The sequence below is a fragment of the Chiroxiphia lanceolata genome, chromosome 3 (genome assembly GCF_009829145.1).
Source record: "Chiroxiphia lanceolata isolate bChiLan1 chromosome 3, bChiLan1.pri, whole genome shotgun sequence".
NCBI classification, from domain to species: Eukaryota; Metazoa; Chordata; class Aves; order Passeriformes; family Pipridae; genus Chiroxiphia; species Chiroxiphia lanceolata.
The window spans coordinates 80,192,067-80,215,946 of NC_045639.1; positions in this window are offsets into that span (position 1 = coordinate 80,192,067).

The window sequence follows — 23,880 nt, forward strand, 5'->3', positions numbered from 1 at the left end:
TGTTATTTCTTGTGAGGGAAAATTGGAAAAGGTTCCAAAAAAATCATAGAAATTATTTAATGGTTTGAGAATCCATTTTTCTATAGACATCTAGCTTGTAACATTTGGGTTTTTATAAAGAGGGGCCTGAAAGATGACTGTCCTGTAGTTTGTGAAGTATTTAGTAGCTGGAAATATCAGCTACTAAAAGGCTCTTTAACCAGCAGAAAAATGCATAACAAGAGCCAGTGGCTGGAAGTTGAAGTCAGACAAATTAAAATGGGAAATAAGGCATATATTTTTAAGAATGGGGTTAATTAACTGCTGGAACAAATCCTCAAGGGAGACTGTGGATTCTTATCTCCGGAGAGTTTCAAATCATGGCTGGATGCCTTTCTAGAAGATGTACTTTAGCTAAAGAAGCTATTAGGTTCAATACATGTGTAATTGTGTGAGATGTAATGGCCTGTGATATACAGGAATAAGAACAGATGCTTTAATATTTCTTTCTGGCCTTAAACCCGAGAAGCTATTCATCTAGATGGGAGCCTTGTGCCTATAGCTGAGAATTTGATCCAAGGCTCTGACTGCAACATTTATAAACCTGTGAAAAATGAGTGTATAAATGCACTGAAGACAATAGAATCCAACAATGAATGGGGAGCTAAGGATGAAGAAACACCCCGTAACATAATTTATTTCTGTTTTTTAAGGAATTATGTTGGAATACAATGGGCACCTATAGAAACCAGGACTGTGAGGCAGTAATTTCCACCGGAGAGATTCAAATGAAACAGGAAGATACGAGACTATGTTTGGAGAATGTCAGGTTTCTGCAATAAAACTGCAGTAGTAATTAATAATCTCACAGAAAAAAAAGAGAGAGTGAGAGATCATCTGCTACCGTGTGTCTATTAACAGACAAATCCAAAGTGAAGGATATCCCCTCTGGGACTATTTGATGGATTATATTAAATTTAATGATAATGGAAGGAATACTGTAATTGGAAGATGCTGGAGGAAAAAGATATTGTGGGAGCAAGAGGAGGTGCACTGGTGATACAGAAGAATCTATGGTAGAGGCACCATGGTACAGACATGCGCTCAGTTCCTTCCAAACTGCACCAAAAGATGCTCCATTCCCCATAGGCAAGGACCAGAAAATGTACTGGATGATTTCAGCTAATATGAAAGCCAATCTGTATTATCCCCAAGGGAGTTTCATTTGGCAGCTGCAGTGTGGAAAATAAATATTAGAAATGCCAGAATTTTTTGAATCTCTGAGTGTATTTTAGAGGTATAAAATGACAAGTTCAATTAGGTTCCTCGAAGCAGAGGAGAGAAACTGATTAATCAGGCATGGAAGTTCCTAAGTAACCAAAACAACTGTGTGGGCTTTCTCCTCTTGACTCATGTTACAGGAGGAGGGCATATCTATTTGAAAATGGAATATATTTCCACATGCTCTATAAAGGAATGTCCAAACATATCTATATAGAAAATCATCCCTGTTATTTAGGTCTCTCCAGAGCCTCTCATATGTTGTGCAAAGCTCTGAAATATGTACTGGAATTTTAGGGTGTTTTCTTTGAAGATAAATTGGCTTTTAAAAGAATATGAGGACTCAGTGCCATTATACCAAAGGGGCAAAATAAACTTCACAAGTAAACTTGTATTGAGCAGAAAGATAACTATACCAAATGGCAACCTAGATTAAAATACAACAACAAAACATTTATAATGTCTGAAGTCCAAAGGCTTCTTGGAAAAATAGCTGCGTCTGTCAGAAACACACAATGTGAAGAGCCATATCGCTGCAAATTGCCAGCAGGATAGCAAGAGTTATCATCCTTGGCCAGTGAAACATCAAATTATTATTGCATCTGAGCTGGCTCTTTCCCAGAGCATTGGATACTGTCTCTACCAGCCTCAGAAAGCTGCCTTCTGCAGATGGGCTTTTCAGAGATGTCGTACACCTCACCGCTTACAGGAAGAGACAAACAAAAGCCAATGCACATGACACACAGCTGAACCGTACAAATAATATCATGCAAGAGGATGCATCCTGATCATAAAGCTACAGGATGTCTGCAGAGAAATTCAATTTTCCCGTAGTGCTCCGTTTGCTCACTTTGGCTGAAGGCTGAGGGAGGAGGAAAGGGGCCCCCACTAGTCTCATGTTTTGAAAAGGGTTTGGGGTTGTTTTTTATGTTAATTCTGGTGATGGCTGATTGAATTTAATCATGATGGTGAGTAGGAGGGTGACCAAGGTAGGGCTGTACTCTTTGGTCATGAGCATGGCAGAGCAGAAAGCCACTGACACAGTTGCAACGCTCGTCTTGTTTTGGTCTTTTTCCATTGCCCAACACCCAGCCCTCCTCTGCATCATGCTCCCTGATGCTCTGGCACGCGGATGCCCCTGCCCACCGCTGGAGCATGTGGGTGTGTGGCCTCCCGGTGTCACAACACATTCGTGGGTGTTAGTGTCATGAGCAACTCAAGCAGCATCACTTATCTGTGTAGCATTGCTTCTCCTCAACAGCACCAGTTGCTCCAATCTGGGGACTGCTAGTTTATTTTTATGGAATGTTCTGTTCATATGCACTCTTAGCTGCTTCCCACAGAAGAATGTCTTGGAGTAGGAAATGTTCCAAATAACATATGAGCTGCTACATACATTCACCACACAGAAGTGGGAGCTAATAGATGAAGCACAAAAACTCGGCACCAAGACCTTGCAGCACTTAACCCTGACTCTGCCAGTGACTTGCTGCAACAACAGGGGTGAGCAATTTAGCCTGTGCCTCTCCCCCCTGCCTCCAGTGGTTATTATAAGGATGAATTATTTAATGTGTGTACACAGCTTTGATGTTGTATGCATCATTTCATATGTACATAAGTGCTAAAGATTATTGGGTGGTTCTGTCATTGCTAGAACACTAAACATGCATTTCTGGGTTTAATTAGGTGTGGAAAAATGGTAGCACACAACCACACTGGAAAATGTGAGTCCTGATATATAAATAGTTGTAAGGCCGTGGCAAAATGGATCTCAACAAGAGAAAACCCATATGGATTTAACCTTGGCCGAAGCCTGTATAAGTGCCTCCATTGGCCTCTAAGCTCCTAGGACATCCGGAGAGGATTCCCATCTCAGTTCTCTCCTGATCTGCCCAGTGTGAGTTTGAGCTGAACAAGATGATTATTTCATATTAAAAAAAAAAAAAAAAGAAAAAAGGAAAAAAAAATCAAACAAAAGCTCATGTGTGAGTCAAGCCACCCTGAAGCACATTTCGCAGCTTGACTGTTCTCTCCACTGCTTTGCTTTAGGTGTGATATGTCACATTCAAATATGTGCTAGCCACTAGCCTTTAGTTGCCTTGGAGAAATGCTCCACTTGCAGAGCCAATGCATTGACACTGACAAAACCTTTTATGCAAGTCACAGAATCGTAGAATGGTTTGAGTTGGAAGGGACCCTAGAGATGACCTAGTCCTACCCCTTGCCATGGGCAGGGACATATGTCAGCAAGGCACAACAAGCTCTGATTTGCATTTGTGCAATTTACTGCTGTTTGGTAGCCAGCTAATCTCCACCAATGCAAATAGCAGCTTTGTCTGTGGGCACTTGGGGACAATGCTGACAAAGCCCCATCAGTGGCTCTCACCAATGGATATAATAAGGCAAAATCCCCAAACCAAACAAGACCTTAATTTCTCATTGAGTTTTGAGTTTCCTGAAATCTAAAGTTGAAAGAGGCTTTATCCCTTGCTCAAGGGGTAAAATCCTCTGGTGAGAAAAGGTAAATAAAGGTTCACAGTACACAGGCTTTCTGCAAATAAATGCCTGAGAATCTCACCAGTGGGATCAGCATGATGTAACTGCAACAGCCTCTCAGCCTCATCTGTGTTGCAGGGCCTTGGGAAAAGTAAGTTCAGCTTCTTCTGATGAACCTGTGTCATCACAAGAATGTTTTCAGAGTACATTCTTCATATGTTAATAGTTTCCACATTATTAAACTGGATCTAATTATGCTTGGTTTGCTAGGAGCAGCAAATCATATTCACAATCATGTTTTCATTTAAAAAAATATTCTATACAAAGATTTCATTAAGATGTTAATTGCTACCAGAACTATGTACACATAAATAATAAACAAGAATACTGACCCATTATTAAAAAAATAATTTCCAAATACATCAAGCAATTTAATTTGTTTTAGATTTTAAGTAGGAAGCAGTCTGCCTGGCTAGAACTAGCAAAAGATTCTCTGATTTTATTTCCTTCTCTGCAGAAGTGCCAGTTGCCAGGCCACACTAAAAGAAGGTGATGTCCTTTTAGCATCAATAAAAAGAATGTCTATCTGTGGACTCTGTATTTTAACCGAGCAAGGGTAACCTCCAAAGCTTCAAAGAGGTCTTGATGAGACAATCCCTCTGAATTGGATAGTCTTTCTTTGCAGAGGATTCATTGTGAGATAGGAAGTCAACTCCCTGGCCCGTGTGTGACTGCCAGCCCTCAGATAGCAAGGGCAGCAAGGACACAACTGTGGCAAAATCCTGACAGATGTCCTTCCTCCACTAAGGTGGCAGGAGCTCACACAGGTGAGCTCAGTCACATCACAGGAAAGCACCTGTGCTGTGCGTATTGGTCTCTAGATGTAATGACAAGATGGGGTTTATTTTTGGTCTCTAGAATGAGAACCTCCTGCTCTTGCAGAGCACATTGGACACTGAGATCAAAGACACCCCATGGAGGGTCTGCTGACATGCCCTGTTGGGCAACAGTTGACTTTAGTGACACAGACTGAAGAATGAAAAGGAAAATACAAAAGGTCTGGCAGTAATTCTCCTTTCTGTGCCTATCCTCTAGCACCACAGGCTGACTAAGTGTGCAGGAACAGAGAGCTTTCACTCAGGAGAAAAGTGGAAAAGAGCAAGAGGAATGCAAATACAGTGTAAAAACACACTCAGAATTATAAAATTCTCTTCTTCAAGAGGAGCCACAATAGAAACCTGAAAGCCTGAGCAGTACAAACTAGGAAATAGAAAAAGGAAATTAAATTTTTAAGACGGTGGATGTTTAGATGGTGTTATCTTCAAGACAACAAACAGCAAGGGTCCCGGAAAATCCAAATTAAATTGAACACACTCCTTAGTTTCTGATTTTTTTCTTGTTAAGGATAAAAAGCACAGTCAGGATCAAGTTAGCATTAAATTTCCTGCCATGTGACTCTATAGGCATAATCTTTATTGCTAGGTATATGCGGACTGACCTACTCTGAAATTTGAAAAAAAATTAGTTGCCTTGACACACAGAGAGAGGTGAGACAAGAATTTCAGAGCTGTAGTTCACAAGAAATGTAACAAGCCCAACTGCTGGTCCCACAAGGGTTTTTGTAAATTCAAGATGAATGTCATGGTTGGAGTTCATGGCTGATGACAGATTCTTTTGTTATTAGATGACATTTATTGATTAGCGTGAGCTATCTGACAAGTGTTTATCCTGACAGAATTTAAATCATATAGCTCATTGGTGCTGCTGCAACACAGCTGCCGTCTTCTGAAGTGCAGTAATTCCCACGAGTTGACTACGAAATGCAGGAGGAAAACATCATGAATTCACCCCACACTCCTCTGCACCCACTAGCTCACCAGGGCCATTGGTTACTTGACGCTCTCAGCATGCCCTGCTGCAGGGAGAGATCATCTAAGGTACAAGATGATGATCTGACTGACCGTAGGAACTCCTGAGGTGAGGGGGTGACACCCATGAGCCCAAAGAGTGGTCCTTTCCCAGGCTCATCCTTAGCATGGGGTGGGAGGATGCCCGAGGAGGGAGGATGCCTGGTTTGTGGCTGTGTCCTGCAAAGCTCAGTGCTAAGAGCAGCATATGGAGGACAAATATGTGTGAGTTAATGCCAATGCAGATTATTGGCCAGGCAAAGGGGATTTTAAAGGCACCTGTGTGGATTACTGACCCCCACCTCACCAGATACTGGTCAGCACAGGCTTGGCACAGGCATTAATGTTCCCAGCTACAGGCTGGCACTGATCCTACCCTACTGCACTCTCTCTGCTGCCAGGGTCCTCCCAGCCACCAAAGCTCAGCACAGTCTTCCGGTACCTTCATTGGGATCAGGAAATAGTTCAGACTCAAACCTTATTAACAACAAGGTTTTGCCCCCATGGACACCAGGGACTCAGCAGCCTCAAGCTCGAGGGCTTTTCTGAAGTGCTTCCCCCTGCATTAATACTGACCTTGGTACAAGCCCCTTCTTTTGTATTTTGAGTGAAGTCCATCACTGGCCTGAGGGCAAATAGCAGCCAGGAGATGTTGCAGATCCCACAGGAGTAGCAGATGCTGCCTGGTTCCCTCTAGCTTGACCTGAGCCCTCCTCCAGCTCCCATGCTACCAGCATCCAGAAGCATGCAGGTCTCAAAACACAGCCCAGGAGCTCAGCTGTGGTTTTCAAAGCAAAGAGTTATACTTTGATTATTCTTTGAGATTATTGTTATGGAACAGTTTTAGTCATCATGACCTGACTTTTCCCTGCTATCTGTGAGAACTGACCCAAACTTCCAAGCTAATTCTGTGCTTTCAGAAACTATTTTTGACAATCCTGGAATCCTCAGAACTGAGACTGAGAGGTGGCAGGATTTTGTCCTTTTCACTATCCCAATTTTAATTTAAAAAACTTCCTCTTTTTACTCGGAGTCAATAGCTTTGGAAAGGAACAAAATGGGGAGGGAGGGAGAGAGGGAGAAACAGAGGAGCATAGGAAGGAAGGAAAAGGGGAAGGGGGAAGAAAGAAAAAGAAAGGAGAAGGGGGAAAGGGAAGGGGAGAGATGGAGAAAGAAAAAAAAACGAGAAAGAAAAAAATCAAGAAAGAAAAAGAAATGAGAAGGGGGAAAGGGAAGAGGAGAGATGGAGAAAGAAAAAAAACCAAGAAAGACAAAGAAAGGAGGAGATAGAAGAAAGAATGAGATAAGGTGAAGGAAGGAAGGAAGGAAGGAAAAGAAAAGGAAAAACAAAGAAAGGCTGGGCAGGGGTGGACATAGCCATGGATCATTATTCATTGTATTTGTCCTGAAAAAAGAAAGAGAGAGAAAGAGATGGAGCTCTAACTTTCTAGAAAAGTTGATTTTTCATTAGTTAAAATGTTGAATTTAAATTTCACACTCTTTAGAACAAAATATAATGTGAAGAATCTGTTCTAGCCCCAGACAGAGGCAGAGGAGAGCTCCCCCAGATGTGTGCATCATGAGGTATTTTATGAGTCAGGAGAAAAGGGAGAAAGAGAGAGAAGAGACAATGACAAAACACCCAAAAGCACTTTTTCTTGCAATTTAATGGACTGTCCTCTGTAAGCTAACTTCCTGTTCTTCTCAATTGTGCGGGGAACAAAGACCCAGATCCATTTTTTCAGCTGAAAGAAAGAAAGATATGTCTCTCAGGAAAGTGTCTCAGCTCCCAGGCTAGGGTTTAACATACAGGATTTCTCCCTGCATCCCACACTCCACTCTCTCTACTCAAGTTGTACGAATGTGTAGAAATGAGAGATTCCTAGATATGGCATGAAGGGAACCAGGGACCTGCCCTCATGCAGCCTTGCTGCTAAGAGGCTGCAAATAGTGAAACAGCAGTCTGTGCTCTTATTTTATCATTCAGCTGTTTAACGTAAAATGCAGACACAGGTATCCCCTTCAAATGCAACAGGATTCAGGGTTGTGTTCTTACTTGTACCTTTGCACACCAGTTTAACAAATCTTCAATTCTTCTCTGAATAGTGGCTACGATCCTAGTGAAGACATAATGGGTGGAGGACATGAAGACAGATGAAGCAGTGAGTGAAGCTGAGAGAAGCATATGAAACAATTAGGAACATATAAGAACAACTCTTACCCCTGTGTGATTTACCAGGGTCAAATGAGAAGTTGTTTCAGGAACAAGGAATGTGGTTTGTATCTACTGAATGAAGAGCTCTGTTTGATAAAGATGTGACTCTGTAAAGTATTTAGTTTGGGGCATAGCAAGCAGCTGAACACAGACATTAGTGTCACAGGGCATATATGGTTCATGGTTGAACCAGACAATGCTGAAAAATTAGAAGCTGTCAAAAAGAGTAAAAAAAATACCCAAACATGAGATAGAAGTTTTGAGAAGACCTTTAAGAAGCTTAGTCATAAAAGAAGACCAAAAAAATTATTGATTGGTGTGTGATAGTCAAGAAAATATTTTTCATGAATAAAAAATATTAAGCACTAAAAAACGGCTGCCTTTAGCAGAAACAGAAGCCAGTGGCTGAAAGATGAAGGCAGATGTGTTCATATTTTGAACAAAGAGAAATTCTTATTCAGCACAGAAGGCAATATACCTCTGAGACAAATTTCCAAGGGAAGGTCTGGACTTTCAGTCTTTCAATGACTCCAGAGCATGACTGGGTGCTTTTCTGGCAGGTGTTGTTAAACACAGACTTCAGCTGAGTTACCAGCCTCAGCACAACAGTAATAGATAGATAGGGAAGAGTGTCTTACTGGCACAAAATCAGTCCAGATGATCTGGTGGGTTCTTTTGGATGTGTGCTCTGTGAACATACAAACTTAAGGTCTTTAAAGCTTTCTTAGAGACTTACAAATGTCTTCACCTCAGATTAGCAAGTGCAGCACATGGGCAGTTTGGAAAAAATCAGTGCTTTAACAGTAAAAACAAGAGATTCAATTATGCATGACTTGCCCCTATGCTATTCAAAGGCAGTTGGCATTTTGACTTCCACTGGCTGAGAACCTGCTGTGAATACCACTTGCACCAGGAAGACTGATGACATTTTGAAAGAACTACATCATTCACCTGATGAACTTTTTATGAGACAAGGAATTTATCTTTATCCATTTATCAACAAAGATAAACATCTGAAGGCTTTAAAAGTGAAAAACATGTAAAACAACCTGACTACCTTCTCAGGACCTTTTAAGATGAAGTAAATACACACTAGCCTGCCAGTTTATAAGGTTTGTCTTGCAGCATGCTGCCCCATTAAATTCCGCAGTGGTCTCTCTTTCTGTTTTTTCAGTTGTTTGGATGAAGTCCGAGCCCTGCCTCAGTCTATGGCCAAACTTAATGTGGGAAAATGAAGTCTTTCATCCTCTCTTTTGCCTTTAAAATGCTTCCTGCTAATCTGCTTGGGTTCCCCAGGGTTGCTTAACCAGCCCTGCTTATCCCAACAGCTTTGGCAGATCCTCTAGTCTCTTCTGTATGAGTGTGTTGAGGGAACAAACCTGAACCTACTCTGTCTTCAAGTGCACACCAGAGGCAGGGGCTGAAACATGCGGTACAGCCCACATACACTCATTTCTTAACACTCACACTTTCAAGTTTTTTGCAACTTCTTATGCTCCATACTAACAATCCAGGTGTTCTTTCAGGTAATACCATGCTCATAAGAACATGAACCATAGACAGAGTTGGGATTTTCAGCTCCAGAACAGGGCTCTGGACACTTGAGCTAATGCAGTGAGATATTCACCTTTCAAGTTAACTGCAAACACAGGAGCCAATAGACATATTTTGCTAATAGGTTTTCTGCTAGCAGCAGAGAAGAAGCTCAGAAAAACTGTTCTTAATTCAGGCTCATGACAGAAGAATATTCAAGTGGATACAGATACCTCCAAAAAGATTCTCTGTTGTGACCCTCTGTCTTGTCCCTTCAAAAACTGTGTTTGCTGTGGAATAACATCTCTCTTGCTTATTCTTCCAGTCTCTTCTTGTCAGTGACTTCCAGTTTCCATTCTTCAGCTTTCTCACCCCAGTTTCTATTTTCCTATCCCTTCAGCCCTACTCTTCCCCTTCACCTTTGTTCTTCATCACTCCATTTCCTCGACCCTCCTGTCGCAGCATGTAAAGTTGTTTCCTCAGTTTGGATGTCTTCATCCTGCCTTTTGTCTCTCCATCTGCATGTTTAGCATGCTTGACTCCCTGCTTGATTGCTCTCTCTGCCTCTCAGGGTCTCACAATCCCAGTATCCTTCCCCATGTTACTCACGATTCCTGTCTGGCTTTCTATCCATCCAGTTCTTCGCTTCAGTGAAGATCCTGCTCACAGACACTTCTCTTTTCACAGTATCTGCTCCTTCTTCCCACTCCCATTAGGTTTCTAAGCATAGACTCTTTGTCTCACCAATCTCAGGATGCAGCTTATTTTCTTTTTCTTCTCAACCTTCCTTCCGTAACCGCTGCTTTAGTACTCCCAGTCTCTGATTCCTTCCCCACTTCCCAGCCTGCTTTCACCAGCCCCTCTCAAAATACTCACCCAGCCTGTTTTAAAATTCTTGCTCTTTCCTACTTCTTTTACATCATCTCCAAGTCACAGTATCATTCCTCTCCTGTTCGGTCTTAGTCTTACCACACTAAGGAAGACCTGTTAATGGGAGAGTAGGATGGGAGGAGGGGAAACTAGGATGGAAGTAGAAACTAGAAATGCAAATGAAATAGTCAAGATGGGATTAGCAACCTGTTTTTCCATTGAGTGGGTCCTCAGAAAAAAATAAAGCATTTGACTGCACTTTCTGTATACCCAGAAAGAAAGATAGTAGCCTGAAGATCACATATTCATTATGGAAAATTTCTGCCTCAAATGCTAAAATTCGGCAGTTATAAGTAGCAAAAATTTCGATAATTGCAATTATTAAGGGATCTTAATTAACGATTTGTCATTATTCTAGGTGTAATACAACATAATCGTATCCCAAAATAGCAACTGTTTCATCTGCATGACGACTATTATTTAATTTTAATAACATGTGATACCCTCAATAAGGATCAGTACATAGTGCTAGAAGATTTTGTAGGCACATATACTACAAAACCATCTCTTGGGGAAAGGCCTTATAGTCCGAAATGAAGATTTAATTGGCTCAAGTCTTTCCATTTCATCCACCAACTTTTTGATTATAAGAACATGAGGATAGAGCGCAAAAGACATATAGGTTATTTTTAAATAACCGATTATCCATATATAGCCATGCTGGATTTGGGGTTTAATTGCTTCAGACATGCAAGCTTTTTCTCTAGCTAACTTTTCATGGACCACAAGCACGATTTCCTGTTAAAGTAGCACTGTCCTGAAAATGCATCATAATGACTTTTCCAGTCTAAGCACTCTGATCCAGTTCTAAGTCAAAGGTTTTTCTATACAGCTAAGTAAAATCTTAGTAAATCATAAGTGAACAATGCTGTCCTACTATAACAAGTAGGACAGCTTCTACTTCACTCATAGTGAAGTAGAAGCTGAATGCTCTGCTCATGAAAAATCTATCTTCACACTTAACAGACAAACAACTGGAAAAGGCAGAGCTTTGTTTCGAAAACCCATACAAAATGCTGTACATTTGACTTAACAGTTAGGTGTAGCCTTCTGATTCACAAAAGCAAAAATCAAACTCTTTTCTTATTTGCTCCCTCTAACAGCCTCACGATGCTGAAATCTTGCCACCAATCATGGAGCACTGAATCAATTTTCAACTAGCAATTTTATTTTATTTTACAGATCATCAGGTTAAAAAATTACCATATTTTTCTAGAAATCTCTCTCCTCTGTGCATAACAGCAAAGAAAAAATATGAGTACTTATTATTGTGCTAAGTATGTTTGATTAAATGAGGTTACAAAAGAAAAGAAATCTCTGCAATTCACCGTAAAAGTTTCGTTTCCAAAAAGAGTCAGTAAAGTTGTCAAAGAAAAAAGTTTTTATATAACACGTACTGTTAGACCATACATAAATTGAGCTGCACATACATCAAGATTTAAATAACTATATAAATGCATCCTAAATTTCCCAAGGCAGAGGGTAGGTCATACACAGACAAGATATACATTCCAAAAAGATTTTTCTTTAATATGAATAAGAAGGGGAAGATGAAAGAATAATAGGTAAATATTTAAAATACTGTTAAATTACAGCAAACTGCAATATTAGACAATGCAAAGCAAATTAAGTCAAGGCATGACACAGTCATTTTGGCCCTGATTCAGGAAATGGCTTAAACACATGTATGAGGACATCTTAATTCACCAAAGAGTGTATGTACAAGCTTAAATTTAAAATCATGATGAGATTTTCACCTGAATCTTGGGTCCAGCAGTTGGAGTAGTGGGAGGAGATACTAGATGTCCTCTGTACAACAAAGGCAGGTGAAAAGGTCTCCTGGCAGATGATCTGAGCTTGATGGTCCTCTAAGGTGTGGTGTAGGAGGGCATTTGAATGAGGGTAAATAGATTTGCCCTATGAGCTCCCACAGTGCTGGGATTTCTGTACAGATCACACTTTATAGACCATACTGGGGGCTGCCTAATGTCCATTGGCCAAAGGCTCTTGTAGGCTCCTGAGACCATGAAGATATTTTTCTGTGATCTTTGTCCATTCTTGTGGTTATTCTGTGCTTCTCCCATTAGAAATGCAGCAGATTCTCACTTCAAGGGCTTGAATACCACTGGCTTAAACAGGAGTTGGGCACGTGGCTAAGGTCTGAGAACGAGAATACTTTTGTACGTTGGGGTGATCAGTAAAGATAATATCTCCATTGCAGTCAGCAAGCAGAAGGAGATAGAAATATTGTACTTAAATCTGTGGAAAAGGAGAAAATCTTGTTGGTTTTCTTAATTAACCCAATACCAGAAAGTAACAATGAAAACATACTTTACATTTCTCAGGCACTGCAGATAAAAGAAGTTATATCAAGTATAGTTACATCCCCCATATGGTGAATACTTCCTGTCAGAAGAGTTGAAGCAGATTGTAACATATACTTTATCTCTTTAAAAATACTTCAGTTAAAACACTTACTTCTACATGTCCTTTATCTGTCATGACTGTCCACCCTGTTACCAAACCAATAAGTATATTACACAGATTATGGGATCAAAAGTAAGGGAAGGTTGCTATGGGTTGTGCTAAGATAATAATTTTGTTCTTCCTGTGTGTTTTATAGTACATCTAGTACAAACAGCAATTTTGTAGCTAATATGTGGGGTGAAAGAATGATAATATTGTGATTGTTGATGGCTGCTTGGACAGAGTAATCTTAACTTCAGGAATTTCCTCACTTATTGAGGTTTCTGCTTGTAGCTTCAACAGAACAGCCTGTTTACCCTGTCTGTTGACCAGAAAAGTATTCTTTCCCATTTTATGGTACAGTAGTTTCATCAAATTTTCTAGCAATTTTTTTCCCCTATTTTGTAGGTATCTTCTAGGTGTTATAAGAACACAAAAAAGCAGAAGATAACAATATATTACAAGATACAAACCAATAAAGAACAAAACCTTGATCTACCCAAAGGTCCCCACAGTCACCAGTATGGATTAGTTCAGCTCTTTCTGAATTTCACTTTTGGAACTGCTCTGCTTATGTACCTATTACTTTTCGCTGGATTTGCCAACAGACCATGGAAATTTAAAATCCTCAAAATATCAACCCAGATAAGACTGGGGGTTCTTTGCAAATGTTACTAAAATAAAAAATTGTTGTGTAGTACTACATGTTCTGGTTCTCCCTCTTTCTCCTTCAGTTATGCAACACCCTAATTACAACACAAAAGCAGGAGTTCAAAAGTCATTTGCAGAGCTAGTGGCAGGGCTTCATATTCACCATACTTTCAGTGGAAACATTTTCTCAAGTAATAAAAACTGGTTTGGTCAATTTTTAAGACCAGCATTCCAAATTTAAGCCCAGACTTACCACAATACACTCTCTCTGGTTAGATGGGATCAAAAACTCACCTTGAAAGTGTGAGATAGTTTTGCCAATTGCAGAATTGTTTTTGTCTGCTTTTTCCTTCTCTATGCATTTTCATCTTAAAGTTGCAAGATTTTTAAGTTTGTCCACCAAATGATATAAAACAAGGTAGCTAATTATAGTGTTACCAAACATAAAATTTCCTTTTTTAAAAAAAGATATTTTTATAGAATTAACTGTACCTCATTTTTGAATATGATGTTTTATTTGTGAAAATGTAAATGATCTTTTCATTAAACAGTAAACAAACTGATGTATCTCTGAAAAATATGATAATGCTTTTTTAAGGGTGCGCAGATGATGTAGTTAGAACATCTGCAGCAACAGAGGATCTGAAGAGAATGGGAGCTCTTTGAAAGGATGAGTTACTACCTCCAATCTATGTCCAATCTATGTTTTTGCAATTTTTTTGCAATGTTTTTTACTGAGAATCATTCTCTACACTGGAGGGCTCAATACTTGGCCTCTTTTCAGAGCTTCTACTAAAGTCAAGAGAAAATCTCAATCAGAAAATCTATTAAACATTTCATTCAGTCCACAGTCCATTTTTCAACATGTCATCAGTTCAGCTTTTCTTGTTGGTATCAGTGTTTATTTACACAAATAGAAAGCACCTTCATAAAGAAGATAATCATGCAATGGAGGAGGTCTAGAGAAGATCAGGAAGGTATGGTGCAGTTTCAGGATGAAGAATCACTGTGTAATCTTGCACTTTTCAGTCCAGCAAGAAATTAACCAGAGAACACGTTAAGGTGTGATGAATGAAGCAAGCAGGAGGTGGGTTCCACTGAGACAAAAGATGTGGTTGGGCTGTGAATCTCCTTGCCATAGGATGTTTTACATGACAGAAGCTTACACAAGTCCAAGGTCACACTGAATAAAGCCATGGAAGAGAAATCCATTCAAGATTGCTAACTGCTTAGAAATTGCATCTGGTTTAGAAAACCTGCAAATGCCTGGAAGGTGGAGGAATACATATGGAAAACAGCATATGTTGTCTTTTTTTTGTACTCTTTCCTAGACATCCTGGTTTTGTCCATGGATTTTTATTAGAGAGGCAGATGAATCCTTGGTCTGTCCCTCTGGGTTTGCTTTTCTGTTCAGATACTTTAGTCCCCTTGGTGGCAGAAATAGTTACATGTGCAAATGTGCAGGTAAAAAATTAATAAAACTTATGAAGTAACTTCTAATGATCTCCCCTACCATTATATATCCCTCCATGTGACAAGAAGAAAATGAATTATAATGATTATATTGTAGATGCTGTGCTGGAGGATCATGGAGGAGATAAGGAACACTTATGGTCTCTGCCTAGACTATATGATTAGTTTCATCTACTGTAGATTAACATCTTCATAAAATTAAGACAAATTAAATATATAATTTTCAATATCCTCACTAAAATCTGGCTTTGGTTCTCCAGTTCAGAGATGATCATACTGTTAAACTACGTGGACAATGATGACCACCTTAAAATAGAAGTATTTTTGCCTATTTAACTGAAAGTTCAGTAGTCCAAGATGGTGAATGAACTGTAAAAAGTACTTCTTAAAACCAGTATTTCAAGTGTATTTTAGTCTACTTTATATTGTATTTCTATTTTTTCTTTCTAATTCTGTTCATTCTGCAGGTCCTGGAAGGACTTATGTATATGTACTTCATCCTCTGTGGGTGAGGGCTCTATCACTTCTTGTATTATGGCTAATACAAATATTGAGATCACTATAGCTTCAGGTGGAGACTCCAATACGTTGAAAGTTTTTCTCCTGAGGAGGATATTTATTCCATGTTACACAGTGATCTTTCATTGGCTAGCTTCTTGGTTGTCATGCTCAGATTTCGATTTCCAAATAGATTTTACAACAGCCTTGAAATGGAAAAAATAATTTATCAAAACCATATTTTTAAGTAGGTTTATATAAATTGCTCTGAATCATTCCCTTCTCATCAACCATCAGTGTAACTAACGGCTTTGCAAAGTACTTCTTTCCAATTTCTAAATACTTCTTCCTGTTTTGTCTAATGGCAAGACAAATATTAAACTATAGAAAAACTCCCGTTCACCTCAGGTCACATTTATCATCAGTAATACCATATACTAGATCAAATAAATTGTAAATCACATTGTATGCTATCCACCTACCAGCAAAGAATCGTCAAGATCACAGCAAAGATCACACCAACAATCAAGATTATTCCAGATATCAGACAAAATACTAGAATGGGATCTGTCATCATTCTTCTTGACAGTTCTGATTCTATTCTCCCTGGTTTTTATGTTTGCATTTCCAAAGAAAAGAAATACATGACCATTATTATGTTCAAATTTTCAAATGAATTGGGCAGTTAATCTGATGAACAGGACTGAAAAGGAGCAGGGTTTGATTATTTACTGTCTGACATCTTTCACAAGCTTGGAGTCTTTACTGTATCAGCCAAAGTTAGAAAAGTAACTTTTTTATGCCTTCTTTACAAAGGCATATCTATATCAAGGAAGATGTGAAGAAATGGAGATCAAACTCATGCAGAGTGGGAAATGTCATTTAACAGCCGTGAAACACAAAGTTCCTAAAGAAAGGCACAAAGTATCTATTTGGTACACGTTAAGAATGACAAATATTTTTACTTTAAGTAATGTTTTAATGTAAGATTTCAAGACATGTAAACTTAAGATCCGTGAATGAGAAAGACAGAATAATTACCAGAGGTTGTCTGCCACTCAAGTCAGGTTGACTTCTTTGTTCTGTGCCTGGTACCAGGTGCTGTCACCCAGGACTGAGATACCAAGGTACTGCCTTGCTACAGAAGAATTCCAACAATGGCAATTGCTGCAATACTAATGATAATAAAGAAGACAGAAGAGAGTATGCTAACAAAAGACTGGATTCAAGGACTTAAGTGCTGCTTTTCAGTTCCCTGTCTCTATCGAGGTCTTCAAAGCTTTTATTTGAAGCAAATAACCACCAGGCACAGAAAGAAGTTGTTTTGCATGGCCCAGAAACATTGAAGTGAGGAGCAGCTGCATGAATCTGGGAAGTGAAAACCATAGCAAGGACATCAAGTAAGAATGCATTTTGTAATGCTGCAGCCTCTTCAACCATTCACCTAAGGAAACTGAGCCATTACTTAGGCTGTTTCTCTGAGACCAGATGCGCTAGTTAGGAGATGGATCTAACAACCCAGGAAGAGTGGAAAATGCTGAAGATGGTCAATCAACTTCCTCCATCTGTTTTTTGACAATAGATAAAGAAAGCACCTGGAATCCAAACAGAGTAACCTTGTTCTGAAATTTAAATGACTTTATGTGTTCAGCACCATTCAAACAAATCAATGAACTGTCAGGCATTTTCCCAGATCCCTCCAGCTTTGACAGTTTTACACAAGCCAACCCTAATTTCTCTTTCATTTTCCCTCATATAGATTCTAAAATTACAACGTACTACCTTGTCGCTAACTCATATGCAAAACTCATGTTCACACTGGTAGGAATTCTGTGTATCAGAATGACTGCTGGAAAACCATCTCTATTTCTATTTCTGTTTCATTTCTACTTCTGTATAAGGTCCCGTGTCATTGTCATCAACCGTAGTATCTAAGCAACTCTTCCATTGCATCATTTGAGTTTCATTCTCCTCCATCACAGAATCTTCATTCTGATATTCTTAACCACAGCTCATCTGTAGGATTCTCCTGATTTTTCTGCAAGATTCAGGACAGGTAAGAATGGCAAACTGTCTGAGAATATCATACGTAGTAAGTCTGAATATTGGAGTTTTCACACAGCATGGAGCTACCTGCTTTTAGACTAATTCACTTCACTGACTGTACTGTGTCTTTATAGAATTACTTGCAGTTGTGAGGAATGGACGTTAATGAAAATTATCTTTGATTTATGCATTATCATTAATGCAACAGAGTGTCCCCTTGGCAAGATGTGAGTTTGGAGCTCTAAGAACACCTCTGTTTACAGGCTGTAACTGCAGCCTGCTGAAGAGAAAAGAAAGTTTTGTGTTGTTCACAGTTAATCTACTCAAGTTTTCTTCCTAGGCAAGAAATTCTTCCAATAATCAAGAACCAGAACTGCCCAAGAAACAATCTGATAGAAGCAGAGAAAAGCAGCTTCCCAGTAAGCTGGTTCACAATGAGCAAAGACTGATTCACATCAGGTGCACTTTTAAGCCCCTGACTGTACTCCTAAAGTCCGGCAACACTCCCATTTGCCAGTGAGAATTTTGCCACAGCCAGAATATGCCTTTAAAACACCTTCAGCTTACAGTTACATGTTACAAACATGTACTTACATCAACTTAAAAAAAGTCTACTTAGCTTAGTAAAATAGAAAGAAAATTCTTCTTCTGAAATATGCAAAGTCTAGTTCAATGACTTTCAACTTGAAGTCTATAGCCCACTAGAGATCTGTGGACTACTTTACTATAAAGAAAGATGAAAAAAAGCATTCTTCTATACATTACACAATTACATTACGCCCCCCCCCCCCCGCAGACTAAAATTTTATGCACTCCACTGGAAATTTTCTACAGTTTTACAAACAAAAAATAAATTGACAGTATATCTGACAGTTGCAAGCAGATTGCCTTCAACTCTACCCAAAACTTTACATATCCACTTTACCTGTTCATTATTTTTGTTCGTGTTTGCTAAAAAAAGAACGCTGTTAAATGAAATGCAATTTCCCTTTATCATCCTCTTCCCCAAGTTTTTCATTAAGCTGGAATTCCTCCTAGATCATGATGTGGACTGTACAGTAGTGCTCCATCTGCAAGTAGATGTTCAACCAATTGTTTATACAGTCCAGCAGCCAACAAGAGTTCTTTCCACCAGTTTTCAAATCCAGAAAATAGGTATCAGTTTGGCAGAGAGGAATAAGATTGGTGGTTTTTTCCTCTTGATATAATAGTAATGCATAGATTTTTTTGTTTCCCTTATAGATTATCTATAAGCCTTTTTCTATGGCTCTATATATACTTAAAAATGGATGGATATATGCTAATTGGAGAGTAGGATTACATATACATAGAGATGATCCAAGCTGTTAACCCTGGGCACTGGGATTCCCTATTTCATTTCTGTGCAAATGAAAGGACAATATGGCTATGCTGATTACATGTTGGTACAGTAGCCAGTTACAGAGATGTGCCTTTTCTGTCTCAAGGAAGCTTTGGCACTGAAGGCATCAGCAGAAAATTAACTTAAATGAGATGTGGGCTATAATGGCCTCTGAGAGGGAGAAATGCTGTTGCCTCCATCTTCTCTATAGAAGTGCCACTGGATGCACAGCCCAGTTTGCACTCTCACTCAACGAAGATGGTGAAAGGCCTTGAGGGGAAGCCGTATGAGGAGTGGCTGAGGTCACTTAGTCTGTTCAGACTAGAGAAGAGGAGACTGAGGGGAGACCTCACTGCAGTTTGTGGTGGGTTGACCTTGGCTGGACGCCAGGTGCCCACCCAGCCACTCTATCACTCCGCTTCCTAGTGGGACAGGGGAGAGAGTAAGGTGGAAAAAACAACTTATTTTGGGATAAGGCAGTTTATTTAAAGCAAAAAGCAAAGTGAAGCTTGCGCGCAGAAGCGAAGCAAAAGATAGCAGGGTTTATTCTCTACTTCCCATTAGCAGTGATGGTTGGCCACTCCTGAGAAGCAGGGCTTCGATATGCGTGACGGTTTCTCAGCAGGCAGCCACTGAAGACAATGAATGCCCCCCTTCCTGCTCCTTGCCTTAGCTATTATGTCTGAGCTGGCATCATATGGTCTGGAATATCCCTTTGGTCGGTTTGGGTCAGCTGGGCTACTTGTGTCCCCTCCCAGAATCTTGCCCTCAACTAAGGAAGGAATGTTGCAGTTGTTGGTGCTGTGCTCAGCAGTAGCCAAAACACTGGTGTGTTATCAACACCCTTCTAGCTACCAATGCAAAGCACAGCACTGTGAGGGGTACTATGAGAAATGAACTCCAGCTCAGTCAGATCCAATACACAGTCACAGCTTCCTTGTGAGGGGAAGAGGAGGGGCAGGCACTGATCTCTCCTCTGTGGTGACCAGTGACAGGACCCAAGGGAATGGCCTGAAGTTGTGTCGGCGGAGGTTTAGGTGGGGTATTAGGAAAAGGTTCTTCACCCAGAGGGTGTTTGTGTGCTAGAACAGGCTCCCCAGGGAAGTGGTCACAGCACCAGACTCACAGAGTTCAAGAAGCATTTGGATGATACTCTCAGGCACGTGGTGTGACTCTTGTGAATGGTCCTGTGCAGGGCCAGGAGCTGGACTTGATGATGCTTGTGGGTCCCTTCCAACTCAGCATATTCAGTGGTTCATGAGAAGTGTGGAGCTTGGAGCACAGCTGGCATCTCAGTAGGCCGACACCCTTCACATAGCATCCTAATGAGGGTTGTTCTCTGCTTTGGCATTCCTCTCTTGCAGAGTCCTCCCTCCTGATAGGACTGTTATTAGTAAATATGAACAAACCCTCTTCCAACTCCAAAGTCTTCACAAAACACCAAACAATGCAAAAGATGGGAGTGTAAAACACCCTTCAGTATTTCAGGGTAGTGATTTAGTAAGAAAGACACATAGAAATGTCAGTCATTAAAAAATGGGATTTTCTTCACAGGAATTCCAATAATTTCTGATGAAGATAATTTTTCTTTTTCCATTACATTTTTTCTTGCTAGAAAAGACAAGGAGAAATTTTAGGTCTGAACAGCTCTGAAAACAAAAGAAGAGACAAATTACTAAAGAGCACTCGCTTATGCAAAAAGATCATTATACCTGTTCATCCAAAGGTCACTGAGGAGCACAGTGATCACAGCTAAAGGACATGTGAAAATTCTCCATGCATAGATTTAAAAATTAGTCATACAAAGTTTTGACACATGGAAAATCCACACAAATTCCTGTGAGGTTTTACCTGACTTTTTGCAATATCTTTTCTCTACCTCCCTCCCACCTCCAGCACCTCAAAACCTGAAGCACAAAGTGTCACACTGTGTATTTTCAAGTGGTGATTTTGGGGGTGATTTTGCAGATTGTGTTGATGATGCTTGTGGGTCCCTTCCAACTCAGCATATTCAGTGATTCTGTGATTCTGTAAATCCATTCCTTTTAAGCTACTTAATAGACCTTAGGGGCTCGTGTTCCTCAGATTTCTGTATAGTCATAAATATTTTCTGAGTCAATAAGTCTCAGTCCTTGTAAGAACTTCTCAAGGGGTCTGTGGGGTGGTTTCATCTGATCACTTTTCACCAAGTCACAGCTTAAACACAAGCAACTGAGTCGTTGTATTGATGACTCAAAAACTCAAGTCAAAGGGACCATTTTCATGCTTAAACCTAAAAAAGATTATGTGCTTTGCTAATTCAGGTCTCAAGAAAGGAACTTTCCACTGTACAATGAGGCATGTAGAGACTGAATAATGGGACAGGGGGAGGGGAAAGCTCTGGGTGGTTTGTGACTGCCAGATAGGTTTAGAACATGAATGAACAAATTTCACATTACTGTATAATGGCAGAAAGGACCTCCACAGAGATACAAGAAATCTTACTGAAGAGAGGGGAAATAAAGCAGGATTCCCAGGCCAGTTTTATTTAGGTAAACAATATATAGGGGAGAAACATTGGGAGGGGTATCTCGAAGGATTTCTTTCTTTCTAGTCTACCACAATTTTGCATAAGACCTAAATCTACAATATTTCAGGAAAAAAATGAATTTTGATGAGCATGGTATTTTCATGCTTTCTCTGATTAGGAAAGATGGAGTTTCTGTGCAGCTGTTCTGGTTTGAGAAAATCAGCACACTGCTACCTTCCTCCTAAAGTCAGCAAAAATCCCATTAGCATACGAGCTGAGAAAGGTAGTACTGGAAAACTGTTCTACAATGTATTCTTTTTGATGTTAAACTTTGCTAAATCCATTGTATATAAGCAAATTCCAGATGGTGACAAAGACAAAAACTCAAAACGTTTGTTTTCCTGCTTCAGTATTGAAGTGGAAAGGAGACAACTGCAGAATCTGTGCTGCTGGTGCTACCAGAGGTAGTAAGATAAAAGAAAATCTGTTAACCAACACTGGTGCAGTAAAAAATAAGCAGGTGATAGAAACAACTCCTTATTTTAGCTTGAATTTTTACAAGGAATAAAGAAAATACTCGTTCCTACCACAAGGAACCTCTTCATTTCTATTCTGTCATTTCCTTTTATATGTCTCTTTTACTGACCTGCATTTCATGACTGTCATTACCACATCACACAAGCTCCTGCCTATATACTCCCTGTGACATGCAGTCTTATGAAGATTGAGTACTACATAAAAAACATATGGTCATATCACTAGAAGACTGTCAGTGTCTCTATGAGCTTATTAGTTGTTGTGTAGACTGTGTATTTTACAGAGGCAGCTATATTTCCATTTTCTTGAGTTTCGCACTGGAAAGTAACTGAATGGGTACCTCTGCAAAATTCTGTAATAGCTGAACCATTGGGAAGAATGTGTTCTGTCTAGCCACATAAAAAAGAAAAGGAAAAAAAAAGAAGGGGAGGAGAATTTTTTTTAAATAGATCTGCAAAGACAAGTTGTATTGTATCAGAGACGCTTATTCTACTCCAACAGCTTCCAATCTGTCACGACCTTTTGGTCCCTGGGAAAATTTCTCCCATCTCTTCACCTCCTACTTGAACAATTACGAAGGGCAATATGGTTGTGACTTGCTGATGTATATGCACTCATCAGGCACTATGCCCCATTTTTCTAAAATAGCAGTAAACATTACTCTCTAAAATTGTTGTTTCCATCAAATAAGCAGGAAATTGAAGCTGCACAGTGGAGCAAAATCATGCGAGTCCATGTGTTACCTAGTCACCAGTGAGAAATCAGGGCTTAATTGCATTATGACAGCAAAGGACATAATCTGCCCAAAAGTCTGTACAGTTCATATGCAGAATGTGGTAAATACATGCAGTATCAAGTTCTTCTGCACAAAGTGTTGTTCAATTACTGACCTTGTTTGGAATTACATCTTCCAAGCATATATCTATTTTAAGTACATCTTCGAGACATCTTCACCCAGGCAAGGCCCTCAGAAAATGGTATTTCCCCTATATGAGAAACTTTAATAGGTATGTCATCAACTAAATGAAACATGTCTGTATAGATCATAAAGTTTATAATTCTTTAAACCACAGAATGGTACTTGGAAATTATCCTTTTTCTTAAAATTACTTAAAATCCACTTTTCTTGGTCTAATGCCTAGAATGAAGAACATAACAAATAACCAGTATTTTACAGGGATTTGAAATCAAGTGTACATCAGTACAGAAAGGACATATGAAATGTTACTGGATTGGTTAACAGGGTGATTGGAAGGTGGAATGCAATCACTTCATTATACCTCCATCACACCACACTAAGAAGGAATGTTTCCTTTAAATCAACTTATATGCTCTAGATTACTGTATCAGTGTTCCACTAACACCCACAGCTTACTGGCCCCCAGTATTCCTCCACATGGACTGTACATTTTGTTTCAGTTCCATCCATTCACTAGTTAACAGAACTTCTGAAAGGCCAATCCCTTTCGAATGAAAAAAATCTTTTGCTCTGCATTTCTTCCTACTCTGTTTTTGCTTTTTCTTTCTTTATCCTGAATGTTAATATGATGTACTTACCAAATACCAGGCAAAACAGATCTTCTCAGAGTGTCTGCTAAAGCTATCCTATGCTGGTATCTAAGATTTCAATACAACATCTACTTCTGTCAGATCCCCACCCTACAGGGACAGATTCTTAGAATCATCATGTGTCAGGAAAAGAACTGAAAATGAATTAAAAACTTTTCTTACAGAACAAAAAATAAAAGAAACTAATATATGTTCTGCAAAACAGTTCATTGACTTTAAATATCAAAGCATTCAGGATCCTGGACTTTAAATGCTCAAATTATATGGCAGAGAGAATACTGTACAGACTACCAACTCAGTCTGCCTCCAGTCTTATGACTATCTGAGTGTCTTCAACTCCCACCAAGGTCAACAGAAACTGAACACACTAAAATCCTGAAGGCACTGAGACTGGGGAGCCTGAAGTTACCTAACAGTGACCAACAGTGAG